Consider the following 14,834-nt stretch of genomic DNA (forward strand, 5'->3'; position numbering starts at 1 on the left):
ACACCAAACACTAATTAGTACTGAAAAATAAGAGTGAAAACGTAAATATTTTCATTTGTTGTGCCATACTTCACACTGCCAACTGTAAATCGTCAGTGTGCCAGGTATTTGGCCATCCTGTCTATGAAAAAGATGGCTTACACACCACAGATAAAAGCACATGCAAGTATTGTGATACGTATCGAATCATGAACAAGGTATCGTTATAATTATCAGATTGCACAGTCGGTGTACTGTCCCAGCCTTAAAGTTTACATGTGATAATAATTCATTAACGTTATAGCCTCGGTGAACATTGCATCATCATATATTCCAATTGACATGTAACAATATTCCACATATATAGGAATTCAGTGAAGCACATGTGGAATATGAAATAGCTTTGATAGGAGGGATGGAGGAGGGCTTGAGGGTAGCTAATCTGTGTTATCTTATCGGGGAGAGAAGATGAGAAAAGTAGCGGATCGCAGTTGTCATCATGACCGACAGAATCTCGGACCTGAATGGACATGATAATACACATAATATTATATTGCAGGGTGTGATTTCCTTGACAAGACTGCGCTGGTGCAGTTAGAATCGGCTTGTGCAACCTCAGTTTATAAGCAGACTGCACTGAATGCAGTCGGTAAAATATTCTATGAACAGGCTGATAAATATCACTGACTTTAAATTTATACCATGTGTACACGATCTGAACAAATTGAAATAGTTACTTACTTTTCACTCGATTTTTAAGTTTACATGCTGTTAAGGTACATGAGAGATTGCCAGTCTTTGCTATATACATATTAGCCAATCAAATCACTTTTTGTTCATTAATTTACATGCAGATTAATTCCTGTAAGACAAATGGAAAATGATGAGCAATCAAATCTCTTGGTTTTCTCACACGGCTAAGGACGAATATAGACAGGTTTCCAAGGGGTACCGAATAACATGGCGGTCTGTTGTGATGACAGTGTATGTCCTCGTGGAGATTTCTTGATACTTCTGACCATAGATACATACATAAGAGAGAAGATTATAAGGCGGGATTGGCTAACATATAATGAAGAAAGTGTGTTGATGTACTGCAGGTTATAATATGACAAAATATGTGGAAGATGAATGTGTTAGGACTGGATCAAAATCTTTTCACTTGCAAGAAATTAAAATCCACGAAAACACTGAAATTCATAAGCGTTCTGATGCCATATGTTAAGTGAAGACACATTGTCTGGTATCATGTCTTTTTGTTGTAATTTTCCAGTAAGGTATCTAGTGCAGTCAGTATGTCTATTAAGTGCAGTCTGCACTCGGTGCAGTGGAAAAAACCCTGAAATTGCACCTTGAATTATAGCTTTCATGATAGAATTAGATTTGATCATGCAAACTTTATAGAAATGCACTCACAATTCCTTCAAATTTAAACGATTTTTAGTGGATGCTGTTGCTAAAGTTGTCAATGTTGCCATTTATCAGTGATAAGAGTAAATTCTGTACCGTTATTCTACTGATGAATACTTGTACCAGACAAGATGGAGGTTGATCAGCCCCAGAGAGTGGTGTGAAATAAGGGAAAAGGTTAAAAGTAACTGGAGTATTTTGAGTGTAATGGCCAACATGTTTGTAAAGCATTTGATGAAAAGGTAGTTGTAAAATCAGAAATTCAAGGCATGTACGCTATTCTTGGACTTACTATTTGCTTACTGCACCGTCTCTGCATGATGACATCCTGGAGGTCGAGTAGCCATTGATTGGACAACAGTATGACCTTCAAGACTACTTATGAGATGAAATCTAAACTATTGTCAGTAATTCATAAGATCTTTTGAACTATTATCTTGTTATGGGTGATGAATGATTGAAATCAGTTTTACCTGCACTGGTTGAGATATTGTCTTTTTTATGTATATTCTACCCTGCTGTTCTCTTCCCATGTGGGGATTCTGTGTCAAAATAGGTCCCCAGTACCTAATGCTTGTGTCCCTGTGGGGACCCTCTGGTTCAGAACTAGCTGATGGGTGTGTACCTTGAGGGAGTGGTTCAGACCAGGCTGATGCGTGTGTTTCCTAAGGGAGTGGTTCAGACCTGGCTGATTGGTGTGTAACCTGAGGGAGTGGTTCAGATCTAGATGATGGGTGTGTTCCCTGAGGGAGTGGTTCAGACCAGGCTGATTGGTGTGTTCTCTGAGGGAGTGGTTCAGACCTGGCTGATGGGTGTGTACCCTGAGGGAGTGGTTCAGACCAGGCTGATGGGTGTGTTCCCTGAGGGAGTGGTTCAGATCTAGCTGATTGGTGTGTTCCCTGAGGGAGTGGTTCAGACCGGGCTGATGGGTGTGTTCACTGAGGGAATGGTTCAGATCTAGCTGATTGGTGTGTACCTTGAGAGAGTGTTTCAGACCAGGCTGATGGGTGTGTTCCCTGAGGGAATGGTTCAGATCTAGCTGATTGGTGTGTACCCTGATGGAGTGGTTCAGACCAGGCTGATGGGTGTCTACCCTGAGGGAGAGGTTCAGATCTAGCTGATTGGTGTGTACCCTGATGGAGTGGTTCAGACCAGGCTGATGGGTGTGTTCCCTGAGGGAATGGTGCAGATCTAGCTGATTGGTGTGTCCCCTGATGGAGTGGTTCAGACCAGGCTGATGGGTGTGTTCCCTGAGGGAATGGTTCAGATCTAGCTGATGGGTGTGTACCCTGAGAGAGTGTTTCAGACCAGGCTGATGGGTGTGTACCCTGAGGGAGAGGTTCAGATCTAGCTGATTGGTGTGTTCCCTGAGGGAGTGGTTCAGATCTAGCTGATTGGTGTGTACCCTGAGGGAATTGTTCACATCTAGCTGATTGCTGTGTACCCTGAGGGAATTGTTCAGATCTAGCTGATTGGTGTGTACCCTGAGGGAGTGGTTCAGATCTAGCTCATTTGTGTGTACCCTGAGGGAATTGTTCACATTTAGCTGATTGCTGTGTACCCTGAGGGAATTGTTCACATCTAGCTGATTGCTGTGTACCCTGAGGGTGTGGTTCAGATCTAGCTCATTGGTGTGTACCCTGAGGGAATGGTTCAGATCTAGCTCATTGATGTGTTCCCTGAGGGAATGGTTCAGATCTAGCTGATTGGTGTGTACCCTAAGGGAATGGTTCACATCTAGCTCATTGGTGTGTACCCTGAGAGAGTGGTTCACATCTAGCTCATTGGTGTGTACCCTGAGAGAGTGGTTCACATCTAGCTCATTGGTGTGTACCCTGAGGGAATGGTTCACATCTAGCTCATTGGTGTCTACCCTGAGAGAGTGGTTCACATCTAGGTCATTGGTGTGTACCCCGAGAGAGTGGTTCACATCTAGCTCATTGGTGTGTACCCTGAGAGAGTGGTGGACATCTAGCTCATTGGTGTGTACCCTGAGAGAGTGGTGGACATCTAGCTCATTGGTGTGTACCCTGAGAGAGTGGTTCACATCTAGCTCATTGGTGTGTACCCTGAGAGAGTGGTGGACATCTAGCTCATTGGTGTGTACCCTGAGAGAGTGGTGGACATCTAGCTCATTGGTGTGTACCCTGAGGGAATGGTTCACATCTAGCTCATTGGTGTGTACCCTGAGAGAGTGGTGGACATCTAGCTCATTGGTGTGTACCCTGAGAGAGTGGTGGACATCTAGCTCATTGGTGTGTACCCTGAGGGAATGGTTCACATCTAGCTCATTGGTGTTTACCCTGAGAGAGTGGTGGACATCTAGCTCATTGGTGTGTACCCTGAGAGAGTGGTGGACATCTAGCTCATTGGTGTGTACCCTGAGAGAGTGGTTCACATCTAGCTCATTGGTGTGTAGTTGTTTAGTGCATGCACTATCAACCAGTTGTTTGCAATCTCAAGGTTCGGCTTTAGCCTGCTGTATGATACACAAGTGACACTGCTGTTTAGTAACTCACAGAGAAGATTTGATGTTTTAGGTTTCAACAAGATAATCCTTGTTTTAATATTATTGTTGTATACCTTTAGTGATACGATCGGAAGATGGTGTACTACAAGGATATCCCTTTTGGCCCCAGTAATGGGTCAAATCAACTTTTTGAATACAGTGTTCATGATTACGCTGCAACAATGGTAGGTCAGAGAGTTGTATGTAAAACCAACGTTCACGCATGTTGCAGCATAATTATGACAGCGTTACTCATTGACAGAGCAAGATGACATGATGGGAAGGAGGCCATGAATGATGTTAGGTTTTTAGTTTGAAACTCATAAAATCAGACTAGTTGTTGATAAGACTTGTCTGTGTATAAACCCTGTGTGTCTGTAACATTCAGTAATGTCACACTGGTATGTAGGGTTTCATATAGGAATGTAGGTCCAGGGGTCAACAATCTGTAGGATATATACTCCAGTGTACTTTGTCATTTTGTCATAGGGGGCACGGGTGGCCCAGTCGTCTAAGGCGCCGCGATTCGCTGTGCAGAGTTGCGTCCCTTGGGCACGCCAGAAACCTATGATTGTGGGTTCGAATCCCGGTTCGCCCCGATTATGTTTCTAGGTTTGTCAGCACCATACCCGTGCTCGTGGGTTTCACCCAAGTGGTAACCGTCTGAGACCTGCATCACTTCGGGCTTTCCTCCCACATTAAGCTGACACGCTGCGATATAACTGGAATACTGTTAAAAGCGGCGTAAAACCCAACTCACTCACTCACTATTTTGTCATATGTTTCCTCTGTAGCTGCCTGATGAAATGTAAAAATTAATTAATTTAAAAAACTTTTACATGTATTGCCTGACTTTTTTAGTCTTAATTTTAGAATAATCATGTACCTATACAGTAAACAACGTTTATAATGAACTGACGGATATAACAAACTTATGTTTTGGTCCTGGCCATCTGCTGTATATGTGCTGTACATATGCATATGATTTAAATTTTCATTGGGTTCATTGAAATTCCTGCATTCTGATAAGCTGAAATGGTCACGTGTTATTGCATTCATTTCCCAATGAATGTAAAAGATTAAGCCACGCCCACTGAGGTGCACTATTTTTATTACTGTGGAATGTCGGGGAATCCAAATATTACAGTCGAGGGAATTCCCTTTCTGCTCACGTGTATCGTCATGCACAGGACATTTAGCAACTTTCATTGTCCAAACTACCCTTTTAAACCGAGGGCCGAGAATGAATGAAACAGCAAACGTACAGGCTTGCTTGCCTGTTTTTTAACCGCTCGCCTCGGTTCAACTTCCATGTCTTTGGGTTTCATTTCTGACTAGCATTTTTCCAACTGTGTTTTACTGTAATCAAGGAAGCAATGTTTGAATTTGGCGGTAACTGACCATGTTATTTGAAACAGCCGCCTTCTCCCGGACATATTTCTTCCGGTTCGTTACAGTCTGACTGTTGCAGTTCTTTTCGCCTCTTGCCTTAATTGACAGGTCCAATGAACATTGTTTTGTTCCTACTCTCCGTTGATTCGCTACTGACTGTGTAGGCGTGTCAAGTTATGTGTATTCCTACACCTGGAATGTTTATCAATCTCGTCATTTTTGTCTGTTTTGATATTTACAACTCTTTTTGGTTAAACTATTGTAGATAAAACATATTTTATGTTGTCGAATTTAACTATAAGTATTGTATTTTGGGGGGTTCATTGAGGTATGAATCGAAAAACCGATGTGCAAACTTTTGTAAGAATCCACTACTGTATTATCTTGAGATATTGATTTAAAAGTTTCTGCTCTTCATTGAGTTAAAATGATTGGATAATGTAATGTTTACCAAGTCAATAATTGTGTGATAGTTATCATTTAATGGATGTGTTATTCCACACATGTAAAAAATCCAAGGTTTCTATGAAATGCAAACCGTGTGCTTCTTCCGTATGGTAAACTTGTACAACATAACTGCTGAAGAGATACTCTAAAACTTGCTGAAAACTGCTTATCAGCGAATACCTTCAAAGTCACAGACACTTGTCAGATGATTTTGTATAAGTGGCGATATCGGTTTCATCAATGCTCAACTTACAAAGGCCAGCCGGTAGAGCTTACCCCTTCTCTCTCATTTGTGAGACCAGCTCTGACGGTAATGGAATTGTTCACGAAGGTGTAGTGAGGAAGGTAACACGGCCAGCCGGCAGATCTATATTAACTGCATTAAATGTATGGCTGATTAGGTAAGCTGCCATGTTTATATATCATTGTGGACACTGCTGAGATCAGCATGTCAGAGTCAGTTGTCTGGCAAGTATCATGTGAAGTCTACCTGAGTACACAGGATTGCTGACAGCTTGGACACTCTCAACTCAAGTTGTTTCTGGGAGTAGAGTTGAGGTACCTTCAGGGTAGTGGCAGTGAGTTGTTTAAAGCGGTTTTTGAGAGTATTTGAGTTGGATCACAGTGTGTCCAGTTATGTGGAAGAAAGCCCAAAGTGACATAGGTTGTAGACTTTTACCATGTGCCAGGTAAATCAAGGATGATAATTAGAATGTAATCTTTGGTTTTAACCCACAGCTAGTGGATCATGTCACAACCAAGGGACACTACTCAGTGAAGTACCTTAGACGCAGTGTTTGAAATAGATTATAATTTCAAAACCCAACAAGACAAAACCCGGGCAGGTGACCCATTAATGTTGCCTGCGCATCTTCAAAGTTACCTGCCAGCATTAAGACATTATGAATATTGAAAAATCATGAAAAATATGTGACAAATCGCATCTGAAGTCATTTGAAGTAATGCAAACAACTACTTGAGAATCTACAAGGAGTTATGAGATAACTGAATATGTAAGTAGTCTTAAAATTATCTGCCAGACAGTCGGGCAGGTAGAGGAAATTTTCATGCAGCCCGACAGAAAAGTTGCCAGCCTCAGGCAGTTGGGCAGGCTGTTATTTCCATCACCGCTTAGACCACTGGGCCACCTGTGCTGTAACAGCCAATAACACTATCTTTGAAGAATATGAGATTGATAAGCATATTTTCCAAAAAAGGAGGTCTGGGCTTGACATTCCCAGCAGGCTTTCTTCTAGTTAAAATGTTTGATGTATTTCATTCAAACAGTTAAAGATTCCCAACTTATAGAGAGACAGTGTCTCAGTGCAACACATTGTACCAACTTATAGAGAGACAGTGTCTCAGTGCAACACATTGTACCAACTTATAATAGAGAGACAGTGTCTCCGTGCAACATATTGTACCAACTTATAGAGAGACAGTGTCTCAGTGCAACTCATTGTACCAACTTATAGAGAGACAGTGTCTCAGTGCAACACATTGTACCAACTTATAGAGAGACAGTGTCTCAGTGCAACACATTGTACCAACTTATAGAGAGACAGTGTCTCAGTGCAACACATTGTACCTACTTATAGAGAGACAGTGTCTCCGTGCAACATATTGTACCAACTTATAGAGAGACAGTGTCTCAGTGCAACTCATTGTACCAACTTATAGAGAGACAGTGTCTCAGTGCAACACATTGTACCAACTTATAGAGAGACAGTGTCTCAGTGCAACACATTGTACCAACTTATAGAGAGACAGTGTCTCAGTGCAACACATTGTACCTACTTATAGAGAGACAGTGTCTCAGTGCAACACATTGTACCAACTTATAGAGAGACAGTGTCTCAGTGCAACACATTGTACCAACTTATAGAGAGACAGTGTCTCAGTGCAACACTTTGTACCAACTTATAGAGAGACAGTGTTCAGTGCAACACATTGTACCAACTTATAGAGAGACTGTTTCAGTGCAACACATTGTACCAACTTATAGAGAGACAGTGTATCAGTGCAACTCATTGTACCAACTTATAGAGAGACAGTGTCTCAGTGCAACACATTGTACCTACTTATAGAGAGACAGTGTCTCAGTGCAACACATTGTACCTACTTATAGAGAGACAGTGTCTCAGTGCAACACATTGTACCAACTTATAGAGAGACAGTGTCTCAGTGCAACACATTGTACCTACTTATAGAGAGACAGTGTCTCAGTGCAACACATTGTACCAACTTATAGAGAGACAGTGTCTCAGTGCAACACATTGTACCAACTTATAGAGAGACAGTGTTTCAGTGCAACACATTGTACCAACTTATAGAGAGACAGTGTTTCAGTGCTACACATTGTACCTACTTATAGAGAGACAGTGTCTCAGTGCAACACATTGTACCAACTTATAGAGAGACAGTGTCTCAGTGCAACACATTGTACCAACCTATAGAGAGACAGTGTCTCAGTTCCACTCATTGTACCAACCTATAGAGAGACAATGTCTCAGTTCCACTCATTGTACCAACCTATAGAGAGACAATGTCTCAGTTCCACTCATTGTACCAACTTATAGAGAGACAGTGTCTCAGTGCAACACATTGTACCAACTTATAGAGAGACAGTGTCTCAGTGTCACTCATTGTACCTACTTATAGAGAGACAGTGTCTCAGTGCAACACATTGTACCAACTTATAGAGAGACAGTGTCTCAGTGCAACACATTGTACCTACTTATAGAGAGACAGTGTCTCAGTGCAACACATTGTACCAACTTATAGAGAGACAGTGTCTCAGTGTCACTCATTGTACCAACCTATAGAGACAGTGTCTCAGTGTCACTCATTGTACCAACCTATAGAGAGACAGTGTCTCAGTGTCACTCATTGTACCAACCTATAGAGAGACAATGTCTCAGTTCCACTCATTGTACCAACCTATAGAGAGACAGTGTCTCAGTGTCACTCATTGTACCAACCTATAGAGAGACAGTGTCTCAGTGTCACTCATTGTACCAACCTATAGGTCGCACTGGTGGCCCTGTCGTCTAACACACTGCAATTCATTGTGTAGATTTGCGTCCCTTGGGCATGCAAGAAACCTGTGATTGTGGGTTCAAATCCCGGTTTGCTCCAATTATGTTTCCAGGTTTCTCAGCACCATACCCATGCTGGTGTATTTCACCAAAAATGTCTGAGAACTGCATCCCTTCAGGCTTTCCTCCCACATTGATCCAATATGCCACGATAAAACTGGAATACTGTTCAGCACAGCATTAAACCCAACTCACTCACTCATTCACTTACTATGTGTGCAACAGTGTGACTGGATATGGGCATCTGAGTGCAGAGCATTGTCCTCCTGTAATTATACAGGTGTTAAATAGGCCGCCTACGTGGTCTAGTGGTAGAGTGTGTACCTGGAGGACAGAAGGTTGTGGGTATGATCCCCGGCCACGTCATACCAAAAGATGTTAAAAGATGTTAAAAGATGGTACTTGTGACCCTGTCTAAACCTTGGTATTAAGGGGCTAAAACAAGGACTGGTCGGCTCGGAGTCAATATACTGTGTCTGAGGGGTATTCATGTTAAACTGCGGCATGGTATCTCAGTGGGCTAGCACTATAAAAATTAGTCCGGACTAGTACAAGCACCCACACATGTGCATGCATGTCACTTTATAAGTGCAATTATCTTGGACAAGACGTTAAACCGCATTTCACCTCATCTCACTTCTCCATATTTACATTGATTTTGCACTAATAGAATTTATTATATCCTGATAACATGGACCCTTGGTCAGGTAGTTTCTGATCTGATTGCGGGGGCACGGGTGGCCCAGTCGTCTAAGGCGCCGCGATTCGCTGTGCAGAGTTGCGTCCCTTGGGCACGCCAGAAACCTATGATTGTGGGTTCGAATCCCGGTTCGCCCCAATTATGTTTCTAGGTTTGTCAGCACCATACCCGTGCTCGTGGGTTTCACCGAAGTGGTAAACGTCTGAGGCCTGCATCACTTCGGGCTTTCCTCCCACATTAAGCTGACACGCTGTGATATAACTGGAATAATGTTAAAAGCGGCGTTAAACCCAACTCACTCACTCACTTCTGATCTGATTGCCTTATCAATGTCCCCTGAAACATATTGCTGACACGGGACTACGACCACGCGCTAAGGTGTTGCAGTAGTAGTAGTAATTGTAGATATGAGGGCAACTCGGGACTTAGAAGCTTGAAATCACTGCCTCACTAACATGGTTCTGATATCTTGTTTTGATGCCCAAGTGAAAGTGGTCTCCAGTCTTCACCAGGTATTTCAGTCTGTTCTACAGATACAATTATTAAGTTTGCGTTTATCTGGATCTACACTGGATGAGATAGAATAACACTATGGTGTGAGGTGAATACGCTGGATTTGCTTATCACAGAGTGCGTTCGCCTGGCACCCTGTATCATAGAAATCGCAGACTTGTGATGAGAAGTGATTATCAGCAAGTGGAGTGGATTTGCAATGAGTCAATTAGTACCTCTTGACTGCCATGAAATATGGTCACTTCAGTGCCTTTATGACTTGAACAGTTTGAAGACTGACATTTTATCTGGGGAACTGTTTGCATAGGGCCTGTAATGATATAAGTGATTTGCACTCAGTGTTGTATTGTGGGTTATTTTAGCTTAATTGTATTGTCTTTGTATTAGACAAACAGCTGCCTCATCCATGTGGGCTTGTGTTTAACGTGGCACCTGGTTCTAAATTATGATTTTGCAATTAACTTGTTTACCTGAGTTCTCTGCCCTGTTCCCTTGTTACGTGTCAACTGGTTTGATCTGTGCTTACAACATGGCGGTATTAGCTTCTTGTGGATGGAAGCATTGTGTTCGACTTAATATTCTAAGTGAAACCAGTGTTTACAATAGACTATATCCTTTGTTCACTGTAGATGAGGTCTACCGCGTGTTTACAGTAGATGAGGCCTACCACTGTTCACAGTAGATGAGGTCTACCCTGTGTTCACAGTAGATGAGGTCTTCCCTGTGTTCACAGTAGATGAGGTCTTCCCTGTGTTCACAGTAGATGAGGTCTTCCCTGTGTTCACAGTAGATGAGTTCTATCCTGTGTTCACAGTAGATGAGGTCTACCCTGTGTTCACAGTAGATGAGGTCTACCCAGTGTTTACAGTAGATGAGGTCTACCCTGTGTTTACAGTAGATGAGGTCTACCCAGAGTTTACAGTAGATGAGGTCTACCCTGTGTTCAGAGTAGATGAGGTCTACCCTGTGTCTACAGTAGGTGAGGTCTACCCAGTGTTCACAGTAGATGAGGTCTGCCCAGTGTTCACAGTAGATGAGGTCTACCCAGTGTTTACAGTAGATTAGGTCTACCCAGTGTTCACAGTAGATGACGCCTACCCTGTGTTCACAGTAGATATGGTCTAGCAGTGTTAACAGTAGATGAGTTCTATCCTGTGTTCACAGTAGATGAGGTCTACCCTGTGTTTACAGTAGATGAGGTCTACCCAGAGTTTACAGTAGATGAGGTCTACCCTGTGTTCAGAGTAGATGAGGTCTACCCTGTGTCCACAGTAGGTGAGGTCTACCCAGTGTTCACAGTAGATGAGGTCTGCCCAGTGTTCACAGTAGATGAGGTCTACCCAGTGTTTACAGTAGATTAGGTCTACCCAGTGTTCACAGTAGATGACGCCTACCCTGTGTTCACAGTAGATATGGTCTACCAGTGTTAACAGTAGATGAGTTCTATCCTGTGTTCACAGTAGATGAGGTCTACCCTGTGTTCACAGTAGATGAGGTCTATCCTGTGTTGACATAGATGAGGTCTACCACTGTCCACAGTAGATGAGGTCTTCCCTGTGTTCACAGTAGATGAGGTCTTCCTTGTGTTTACAGTAGATGAGGTCTACCCAGTGTTTACAGTAGATGAGGCCTACCCTGTGTTCACAGTAGATGAGGTCTTCCCTGTGTTCACAGTAGATGAGGTCTACCAGTGTTCACAGTAGATGAGGTCTACCCTGTGTTCACAGTAGATGAGGTCTACCAGTGTTCACAGTAGATGAGGTCTACCCTGTGTTCACAGTAGATGAGGTCTACCAGTGTTCACAGTAGATGAGGCCTACTCTGTTTACAGTAGATGAGGCCTACTCTGTGTTCACAGTAGATGAGGTCTACCAGTTTTCACAGTAGATGAGGTCTACCCTGTATTCACAGTAGATGAGGCCTACCCTGTGTTCACAGTAGATGAGGCCTACCCTGTGTTCACAGTAGATATGGTCTACAAGTGTTTACAGTAGATGAGGTCTACCCAGTGTTTACAGTAGATGAGGTCTACCCTGTGTTTTACAGTAGATGAGGTCTACCCTGTGTTTACAGTAGATGAGGTCTACCCTGTGTTCACAGTAGATGAGGTCTACCAGTGTTCACAGTAGATGGGGTCTACCGGTGTTCACAGTAGATGAGGTCAACTCTGTGTTCACAGTAGATGAGGTCTACCCTGTGTTGACATAGATGAGGTCTGCCCAGTGTTCACAGTAGATGAGGTCTGCCCAGTGTTCACAGTAGATGAGGTATACCCTGTGTTCACAGTAGATGAGGTCTACCCTGTGTTAACAGTAGATGAGTCCTACCCTGTGTTCACAGTAGATGAGGTCTACCCAGTGTTTACAGTAGATGAGGTCTACCCTGTGTTCACAGTAGATGAGGTCTACCATGTGTTCACAGTAGATGAGGTCTACCCAGTGTTTACAGTAGATGAGGCCTACCCTGTGTTCACAGTAGATGAGGTCTACCCTGTGTTCACAGTAGATGAGGTCTACCCTGTGTTCACAGTAGATGAGGTCTACCCAGTGTTCACAGTAGATTAGGTCTACCCAGTGTTCACAGTAGATTAGGTCTACCCAGTGTTCACAGTAGATGAGGCCTACCCTGTGTTCACAGTAGATGAGGTCTACCCAGTGTTCACAGTAGATGAGGTCTACCCAGTGTTCACAGTAGATGAGGTCAACCCAGTGTTCACAGTTGATGAGGTCTATCCTGTGTTGACATAGATGAGGTCTACCCAGTGTTTACAGTAGATGAGGTCTACCAAGTGTTCACAGTAGATGAGGCCTACCCAGTGTTCACAGTAGATGCCGTCTATCCTGTGTTCACAGTAGATGAGGCCTACCCAGTGTTCACAGTAGATGAGGTCTATCCTGTGTTGACATAGATGAGGTGTATCCAGTAAGTTCTGGAACTGATGTTAAGGTTTAGTATTCAGTAAGTCGTCTAAGGGGCAATGTGGCCCAGAGGTTGAATGAGCCAGTGTTCATAGTTCCTTCCCTTTCCAGCCTGGATCCACTGGTTGAGGGTTTGAATCCCATATTCATTATATGACCATGATGTCTATAGCCTCAGGCCCTGTTTCAGTTTGAGCACTCAGTGATGTTTGAGTGATGTTTGTGAAATAATGTTCAATTTGGGCATTATCCCTGCCATGAAGGTAGAGGATATGTGTTTGGTGTCCGTTCATCCATCCTTCTGTTCATACATGAGACTTTCGAGGGAACAAGTTTTCTCGGAAAACCACTTTGGATACAGGGATACTGGTGTACAGTTCCTCCAATTTCACAGAAACCATGTGCACTATAGTTTACATTTTGAATACAATGTTTTACAGTGTTTAATATGGACATTGTTTTTGCTTTTGCTGAAATGAGGGTAGACTTCCTGAAACTTTGTATGCACATCAGGCAAGTGCTGAACTGGTGAAAGTATGCAAGGATGGTGGGGGCGATGGCTGACTGTCTTCTTGGTAAACCCCAACTCACTATCTGAAATCTATGCCCAGCATGCTTACCTAATAAAACTTGTATACCAGGAGTAAGACTTCATTCTGCTGAAATAATGCTGAGATATGATTTCTGGCTACAATGCTCACAAGATATTGACACAGACTGTTGTGATCACAGGTGCATAATGAACCAATTATTGACTTTTTTTTCTGACTTGTATTTTTGTTGTTTTTGGTCCATGTGGACATTTATCATGTTTATCACAATATCTGACTTTGGAATATGGGTATGGAAAGATACAAGGATCACTTCATTATTTTTTTTTCTCCACAAGGTCTCAAATCTAGGTCAGGCGATTCTAATAACACAACTATTAAAAGTTTAGCCGTAGGAAACCCCTCTTAACATGTCATCTCATAACCTCGGTTGATATCAATCAGGATGTTTTTGTTAACAGGGTGACAGGTAAGCACATGTGTTTATTACCTGTGTGTATGCATGTATTAAAGAGTGTTAATCCCAGGGGATAAGTTTGCTATAAAGATATAATCCCTTATGGTTTTCATTGGTCGACAGCAACACCCACTGAGCGGCTGCGCACTTCAGTGATGACTAACTCTTAAATAAAGGTGTCTACCATGTAATTTAAACCGTTTTCATTGCATGCCTTCTGTAATCAGTTATTCACAACCTTTGTCCCTCAAGATAAATTTGTTCTGTGAGAACAGTCATTCCCTGGAGTTGTGTAGAATGGGATTGTTATGCGTTCGACTTTGCTATGGGATAAATGAAGGCCTGCAGGTCACCTCCAAGGAAACTCATCAGTAGCAGGTGTGATGAAGTGCATGTCAAAGCTTCAGTTGTGTGACATCCGTAGGTTCATCAGTTGCTGGATCCTGGATGAGTAGTTGATACATCAACAGTAACGGATCCAGAGGGGGGTTCCGGGGAGGGGGTCTTCTTCTATTTTCTGATGAAATTTGGATAACGTATTGATATGGTTGTTCAAGTAAAATTTTGAAAGTTTACATTTCGTCTGTCATTTCTTGGGTTGGCTTTGGGTCCCAACATCACAAACCCCCCCCCCCCGTTCTTCTCTCATGAAGCTGACACACATGGTTATCTGAAAGGGTGTTCAAGACTGTGATAAATCCAAGCTACTCCTATTCTTCAGAATCATCCAGGTAGGTTATCTGTGGTTAAGTGACACTACTGACAGACAGAATACAGGTTAACTGATGCAGCCCTAATCTCAGGTGATGTGGTTACACACATCCCATGAATACTGTCTTCGAATGCATTTTACACTCTTT

General features: G+C 42.7%; 1 protein-coding gene across 6 annotated transcripts in view; it reads left to right on the plus strand.

Annotated features, from left to right (window-relative positions):
• Nucleotides 1-14,834, plus strand: part of LOC124140720 (centrosomal protein of 170 kDa-like) — a 182,767-nt gene that overhangs the window by 30,386 nt on the left and 137,547 nt on the right. The gene's annotated exons all lie outside the window — the stretch shown is intronic.

The sequence above is a fragment of the Haliotis rufescens genome, unplaced genomic scaffold, assembly GCF_023055435.1.
Source record: "Haliotis rufescens isolate VD_foot unplaced genomic scaffold, xgHalRufe1.0.p SCAF_3, whole genome shotgun sequence".
NCBI classification, from domain to species: Eukaryota; Metazoa; Mollusca; class Gastropoda; order Lepetellida; family Haliotidae; genus Haliotis; species Haliotis rufescens.